Here is an 8,585-nt window from a genome sequence, read left to right as displayed (position 1 = left end):
GGAAAGTTTTACCCATTCATTTGTAAGAGACTAAAACGTCTATTAATTGGCTGGGGGTTCGGGGGCATTTATTTCATAATTTAGAAGCATAATCATAATAGTGGTAATCAGATTTCCTATATGCATACCGTACGTGTGCGTCGTAAATGAGGTTTACATCAGTTATAAAAATATAATACATTGTACATTTGTAATCAACATTTGTAACGGGGATCCTTTCATACTGTTCGTCGAGTGAGTTCTCCTTGTCTTTTCTAGCCAAGTGTACAAAGGATCATATAAAATCTCCGAACATCAAGTTTATATTAGTGTGAAGGAACACCACGAGGTGTTCGTAAGTTCCGATTGATACCAGCGCCATTTTGGGCGGGGCCGTCTCAGTCCGGAAGCAGCATCAGGGGGAAATGTTTTCCCATTACTGGCAGTTTGGACCAGAGTCCTTTTCGGCAGTTCTAGAATTCATGCTAACAGAAGGAGTGGCAATGTCATGTTTGTTTCGTTGGCGATCAAGGCAGCCGTCCCTTACCGGAAGCCTGCAAAGGCCGAAGGTTCCGCCGGGGACCTTTTTAGGATCTTCAAGGCTGCGGAGATGCTGTCGGAGATGGGGGCTCGTGCTCCAGGGGGCAAATGTTCGAGTTATGTTGCTGGTCAAAGTTACTCTAGTGGCCGGGGCCCGCCTTCCAGCGGACCCAGACGCCATTTTGAGGCCCTCCAGGGGCCACTCTCGTCGAGTTTGCAAGAGTGGAAGAGACCCTTCGGAGTGAAAGGAAGAGGGCTCTGTTTTGTGAGAGCGGGACGTTCGGCTGGGGTGCAGCTGTGATGCCCCCACCTGGGGGCGAGGGAGACTCGTTCGCGCCGTCTCCTTCTTCCGGGGCACCCCATGCTGCTCCTTTTCATCAGCCCGCACGAAGGTCTCTCCCCATCCGGTGTTCCCCAAGTCCTGTGCTCAGTGCTGTGGGAGTATGGCCACCTGTGGCGCGCATTCGGTGCGGCACGAGTATCAGTGCGGCCATTGCAGGTTCGGTGTTCCGAAAATATGGCCACCATTGCACGTTCGGTGCTGCGCAAGTACTGGGGTGCCACCATGGTGTGTTCGGTGCTGTGGAAGTATTGGCACCATCGCCTGACTGGGGGTGTTCGGCGTCGGGCCGGGGGCTGGGAGACCTCCTATCGGTGGAGGTGGGAGAGGCTCGTCCGCGTCGCCTCTCCCTCCCAGCCCAATTTGGACAAATTGTTGTGGAGGTACGTGCAGGACATCCCGCCGTCCAGAGCTGCTGCGGCTGTTACGGAAGAGAAAAGGAAAAAAGGGTGCCTCGTTCTCCTCTGGACAGGTGGCGGGACTACTTAAGTCTATCCAGGCCCGTTGCGGCTGGCCGAGGAGACATGTGGCGGGACTACCTACAACTGCCCGGGCTGCTGGCTCCTGCCTCTCCTCCGGCTCCCCCATACGTTAAGATTTCCTGACCAAGAGTTGGCGGCCGGGCCCGCCTTATATGGGTTGCCGTTGGTTGGGCGTAGCCGTAACCCTGCCCTACTTTGGAAGGTTCCAGAATGGGGGGGGGCGAATGTTCTGTTTGACTTTCATTTTCTACAGTTTACCGTTATTATTCCTTGTTTGTTGTGTTAAATTAAAAGTTCAAGTTCATTAATGGTCTACGGATTTTGTTTTACCATTTCTTTCTTTCCAGGTTGCTTTTATTCTAAGTTTCTGCTAACAGAGGTTGAGTAACACGGAAACACGTGTAGAGGGATGACGCAGATTTGTACATTACATACACACAAACTCAGACGGGGGACAGTACAAGTACGACATACAAAGACCCAAGACGAATATAAAACAGTTATTGGTCATAATTATCTCTTTCCGTCTGTGAATTTTGAAACGAGGCTAGGTTCCCGTCTTGACGTTGCCCGACCTAGGAGAACTTGAGCATGTCGCTGAAATTTTCCTGGCGAAATCTGTGCCATCGGGCATAATCAAACGTGGTGGTTCTGTCTGGTCTGTCTATGTAAGTCGGGTTCTTCTTTGTCTCGCGCTTTTTCTCGTACTGCCGGTCTGTCGTTCCTGTCGGCCCTTTGCCTTTACTCACGCTCAGTAGAGTCGGGCATTGGGCTTTCCAGTGTCCGACATACCTACAAAAAGCGCATTGGTTTGGCCCTAAGTCTGGTCGTCTTTTGCATAGTGTCGGGGGATAAGTTGTGGGTAGCGGTGTCCTGGGGTTGTCCTGTCGGTATATTTCTCTACTTGGTTTGTCCTCGTCTTTTCTCTGTCGTTGCATAGCCTCTCTGCGCCACATACCGAGACTGTCGAGCATAATTGGCGTTGTCTTATTATTTCGAAGGGCTATTTCTAACGTTTCTATTTTATCAAGGTCAAAGGATCCTGCCAGTGGCCACTGTTTGTCTTGACACTCTTCGGTATACCTGTGCCACAATTTATTATAGGCTATGGTGACTAATCCATAGTTTATGAACATGTCCTTATTAGGGGTGCCTTCTAGTGGAGCTATATGGTCCACCTCTAATAAACGGTCCGGGCTAAACAGGCTATTAATCAGTGGGGAGAAGACAGACATGACGGCTCGTAACGAGGGACTAAAAAGTCAGCACTGCCTATCTTATCACTAGGTGCAAAGACTGGACAGAATATTTCTATTCAACGTTGTTTGCAGGCAGTGAATACCTCATGGATCAAAAAATAACAAAAAGACCAATAAATAACAATGGGGAGAATGAGTAGGTCCGCAAAGATCTGCGTTACCTACCCTTTTCACTATCTGCAAAAAGGGTGGTCTCTTCCCTGTTTGCAGACAGGGAATCTCCAGGAAACAATAGTTTTGCGAACAACAGTTCAGTTTCAAGTAATTATTGAGTGGGGGAGAAAAAATAAGCACGGCTGCTGCCCTACCTATCCTCCACTGCTTGCAAAGAGAGAGCCCGTTGTTTCTCCGTTTGTATACAGTGAATCTCCAAATAAATAAAGAGCAATACTAGTATTTTTAAACAGTCAAACAATCAAGCAATTATTTCGCAACTTGTCGTGATTACACGACCTTACCCGGACCATGTGGACAGTTTCTTGTCTTCCGAATCCAGCGCCCGATCGTCCTCTTTTTCTCGTATTTCTCACGGCACTCCTGATGGTCCCCAGTCAGGACCGTAGATCACTCGAGAGAGGTCTGTTCGGAACTAGTGAAGTTCGGATGATCGGCTGCCAGACGAGGGTCTATTGGGCAAGAGCTCTCCCGATCGTTGCAGTCGTTCACTCTGTCGTCGGGACCTCTCCCACTGGATCCACGAGTCGCTGATGGGCCCCACGCTTGGGACGCCAATTGTTAAAACCTGAGTCGGGTCGGGGACAATCGATATTTGCCCGGCGGTATTGCCTCTGTGACCCTCTAGTTATTTAATCAATGAAGAGGCAGGCGCTGGAGACTGGAAAGCAGGAAACAAGGTTTTTATTCTCTCCGGAGGAGAACACAACGAAACGGACAGAAGGTATCGTTCTGAGGTGCTCTAACTGCATCCCTGAGGCCTGGCCTCTTATACACACGTTTATGATTTTATTGTAGATTACACATTCATGTTAAAGCTTTTGATGTATGGAAAAGACATTCCCGGAACTCCCCTTTGGGCCCGTTCCCACACACATTTACAGTTGAAGTCCCCACCCTAGTCACAACAGGTGATGAGTATCACGCAGCTGGATATTCCGCCGATTCACGGAATGTGGGGGGTTTGATCGGATCTCATGGAGTGGGGGCTTTGATCAACCCGGGGATCCTTTGATGGGGGAAGCTTTCCATTGTACGGGGAGGGGCAAGGAATGGTATCGGCAGAGCTGGGTGTCGGCCTGGGAACGGGGAAGACAAAACGGGCACACGGGGAAAAAGGGGGTTTGCATCTAAGGGCCGGAGATCATGAAAGGGAAGCAGGGAGGTGTCGCGCTGGGAACAGGATGAGGGCCTGGGGCAGAGCAGCGCCGAAGAGGGGTTTATGACTCAAGGCAGGTGCAAGCAGGGGGTGGTCAGCGTGCAGGCTTGGTGAAGGCGAAGGGCTATGTCAGGGGCCAGCGGCGTGCAAATGGGTTCGTTCTGCTCGGGGTATCTTAAAAAAAATGGCGGGCGCGCACGACAAAAGTGTGGCATCAGGGGAAGAGGCAAGATGGCGCAGATAATGTTCACCAAAACGTACTAATTTTCAACAGTGGTGATGGATGGAGCATCTGAACCAATCAAAAACTCACACCCAGTCAAAAGATCTGGGTTTGACCCATCACCGTTCTTTAGCCCACTCTGCCACCCCAGTTCAGACATGGCTATATGCAAATCAGTCTGACCCTGTGCCTCATGGGAACAGTCCAGCCCGAACTGCCAAGCCATGCCTTCCCTGGACCGGAAACAAGCTTCCGGGGACCGGTTTCTGGCATTACAGCCGTCTTCAGCCCGGCTTGCTTGAATCCAGTGGCAAAGTGAGCAAGGGACTCACGTCTGAGCATACCCTGCCACACTTATGGCAGCCAAAAGCGGTACAAAAGGGGGTGATGATGGATGGAGCATCTGAACCAATCAAACACTCACACCCAGTCAAAAGATCTGGGTTTGACCCATCACCGTTCTTTAGCCCACTCTGCCACCCCAGTTCAGACATGGCTATATGCAAATCAGTCTGACCCTGTGCCTCATGGGAACAGTACAGCCCGAACTGCCAAGCCATGCCGTCCCTGGACCGGAAACAAGCTACCGGGGACCGGTTTCTGGCATTACAGCCGTCTTCAGCCCGGCTTGCTTGAATCCAGTGGCAAAGTGAGCAAGGGACTCACGTCTGAGCATACCCTGCCACACTTATGGCGGCCAAAAGCGGTACAAAAGGGGGTGGTGATGGATGGAGCATCTGAACCAATCAAACACTCACACCCAGTCAAAAGATCTGGGTTTGACCCATCACCGTTCTTTAGCCCACTCTGCCACCCCAGTTCAGACATGGCTATATGCAAATCAGTCTGACCCTGTGCCTCATGGGAACAGTCCAGCCCGAACTGCCAAGCCATGCCTTCCCTGGACCGGAAACAAGCTTCCAGGGACCGGTTTCTGGCATTACAGCCGTCTTCAGCCCGGCTTGCTTGAATCCAGTGGCAAAGTGAGCAAGGGACTCACGTCTGAGCATACCCTGCCACACTTATGGCGGCCAAAAGCGGTACAAAAGGGGGTGGTGATGGATGGAGCATCTGAACCAATCAAACACTCACACCCAGTCAAAAGATCTGGGTTTGACCCATCACCGTTCTTTAGCCCACTCTGCCACCCCAGTTCAGACATGGCTAGATGCAAATCAGTCTGACCCTGTGCCTCATGGGAACAGTCCAGCCCGAACTGCCAAGCCATGTCTTCCCTGGACCGGAAACAAGCTTCCGGGGACCGGTTTCTGGCATTACAGCCGTCTTCAGCCCGGCTTGCTTGAATCCAGTGGCAAAGTGAGCAAGGGACTCACGTCTGAGCATACCCTGCCACACTTATGGCAGCCAAAAGCAGTACAAAAGGGGGTGGTGATGGATGGAGCATCTGAACCAATCAAACACTCACACCCAGTCAAAAGATCTGGGTTTGACCCATCACCGTTCTTTAGCCCACTCTGCCACCCCAGTTCAGACATGGCTGTATGCAAATCAGTCTGACCCTGTGCCTCATGAGAACAGTCCAGCCCGAACTGCCAAGCCATGCCTTCCCTGGACCGGAAACAAGCTTCCGGGGACCGGTTTCTGGCATTAGCCATGTCTGAACTGGGGTGGCTGAGTGAACTAAAGAATGGTGATGGATTAAACCCAGATCAGTTGGCTGGGGGTGAGTGTTTGATTTATACAAACGCTGCGTCCATCATCCCCTTTTGTATCGCTTTGTTCGCCCTAAGTGTGGCAGGGTATGCTGAGACGTGAGTCCCTTGTTCACTTGGCCACTGGATTCAAGATAGCCTGGCTGATGAGGATTATGAATCCGAAACCGGTCCCAGGATGCTTGTTTCCGGTCCAGGGAAGACATGGCTTGGCAGTTCGGGCTGGGCTGTTCCCATAAGGCACAGGGTCAGACTGATTTGCATATAGCCATGTCTGAACTGGGGTGGCTGAGTAAACAACAGAATGGTGATGGATTAAACCCAGATCAGTTGACTGGGGGTGAGTGTTTGATTTATACAAACGCTGCGTCCATCATCCCCTTTTGTATCGCTTTGTTCGCCCTAAGTGTGGCAGGGTATGCTCAGACCTGAGTCCCTTGTTCACTTGGCCACTGGATTCAAGATAGCCTGGCTGATGAGGATTATGAATCCGAAACCGGTCCCAGGATGCTTGTTTCCGGTCCAGGGAAGACATGGCTTGGCAGTTCAGGCTGGACTGTTCCCATAAGGCACAGGGTCAGACTGATTTGCATATAGCCATGTCTGAACTGGGGTGGCTGAGTGAACTAAAGAATGGTGATGGATTAAACCCAGATCAGTTGACTGGGGGGGAGTGTTTGATTTATACAAACGCTGCGTCCATCATCCCCTTTTGTATCACTTTGTTCGTCCAAAGTGTGGCAGGGTATGCTCAGACCTGAGTCCCTTGTTCACTTGGCCACTGGATTCAAGATAGCCTGGCTGATGAGGATTATGAATCCGAAACCGGTCCCAGGATGCTTGTTTCCGATATAGGGAAGACATGGCTTGGCAGTTCGGGCTGGACTGTTCCCATAAGGCACAGGGTCAGACTGATTTGCATATAGCCATGTCTGAACTGGGGTGGCTGAGTGAACTAAAGAATGGTGATGGATTAAACCCAGATCAGTTGACTGGGGGTGAGTGTTTGATTTATACAAACGCTGCGTCCATCATCCCCTTTTGTATCGCTTTGTTCGCCCTAAGTGTGGCAGGGTATGTTCAGACGTGAGTCCCTTGTTCACTTGGCCACTGGATTCAAGATAGCCTGGCTGATGAGGATTATGAATCCGAAACCGGTCCCAGGATGCTTGTTTCCGGTCCAGGGAAGACATGGCTTGGCAGTTCGGGCTGGACTGTTCCCATAAGGCACAGGGTCAGACTGATTTGCATATAGCCATGTCTGAACTGGGGTGGCTGAGTGAACTAAAGAATGGTGATGGATTAAACCCAGATCAGTTGACTGGGGGTGAGTGTTTGATTTATACAAACGCTGCGTCCATCATCCCCTTTTGTATCGCTTTGTTTGCCCTAAGTGTGGCAGGGCATGCTCAGACGTGAGTCCCTTGTTCACTTGGCCACTGGATTCAAGATAGCCTGGCTGATGAGGATTATGAATCCGAAACCGGTCCCAGGATGCTTGTTTCCGGTCCAGGGAAGACATGGCTTGGCAGTTCGGGCTGGACTGTTCCCATAAGGCTCAGGGTCAGACTGATTTGCATATAGCCATGTCTGAACTGGGGTGGCTGAGTGAACTAAAGAATGGTGATGGATTAAACCCAGATCAGTTGAATGGGGGTGAGTGTTTGATTTATACAAACGCTGCGTCCATCATCCCCTTTTGTATCGCTTTGTTCGCCCTAAGTGTGGCAGGGTATGCTCAGACGTGAGTCCCTTGTTCACTTGGCCACTGGATTCAACATAGCCTGGCTGATGAGGATTATGATTCGGAAACCGGTCCCAGGATGCTTGTTTCCGGTCCAGGGAAGACATGGCTTGGCAGTTCGGGCTGGACTGTTCCCATAAGGCACAGGGTCAGACTGATTTGCATATAGCCATGTCTGAACTGGGGTGGCTGAGTGAACTAAAGAATGGTGATGGATTAAACCCAGATCAGTTGACTGGGGGTGAGTGTTTGATTTATACAAACGCTGCGTCCATCATCCCCTTTTGTATCGCTTTGTTCGCCCTAAGTGTGGCAGGGTATGCTCAGACGTGAGTCCCTTGTTCACTTGGCCACTGGATTCAAGATAGCCTGGCTGATGAGGATTATGAATCCGAAACCGGTCCCAGGATGCTTGTTTCCGGTCCAGGGAAGACATGGCTTGGCAGTTCGGGCTGGACTGTTCCCATAAGGCACAGGGTCAGACTGATTTGCATATAGCCATGTCTGAACTGGGGTGGCTGAGTGAACTAAAGAATGGTGATGGATTAAACCCAGATCAGTTGACTGGGGGTGAGTGTTTGATTTATACAAACGCTGCGTCCATCATCCCCTTTTGTATCGCTTTGTTTGCCCTAAGTGTGGCAGGGCATGCTCAGACGTGAGTCCCTTGTTCACTTGGCCACTGGATTCAAGATAGCCTGGCTGATGAGGATTATGAATCCGAAACCGGTCCCAGGATGCTTGTTTCCGGTCCAGGGAAGACATGGCTTGGCAGTTCGGGCTGGACTGTTCCCATAAGGCACAGGGTCAGACTGATTTGCATATAGCCATGTCTGAACTGGGGTGGCTGAGTGAACTAAAGAATGGTGATGGATTAAACCCAGATCAGTTGACGGGGGGTGAGTGTTTGATTTATACAAACCCTGCGTCCATCATCCCCTTTTGTATCGCTTTGTTCGCCCTAAGTGTTGCAGGGTATGCTCAGACGTGAGTCCCTTGTTCACTTGGCCAC

Source organism: Lissotriton helveticus, chromosome 4_1, assembly GCF_964261635.1.
Source record: "Lissotriton helveticus chromosome 4_1, aLisHel1.1, whole genome shotgun sequence".
NCBI classification, from domain to species: Eukaryota; Metazoa; Chordata; class Amphibia; order Caudata; family Salamandridae; genus Lissotriton; species Lissotriton helveticus.
Note: the sequence above shows the minus strand (reverse complement) of the source record.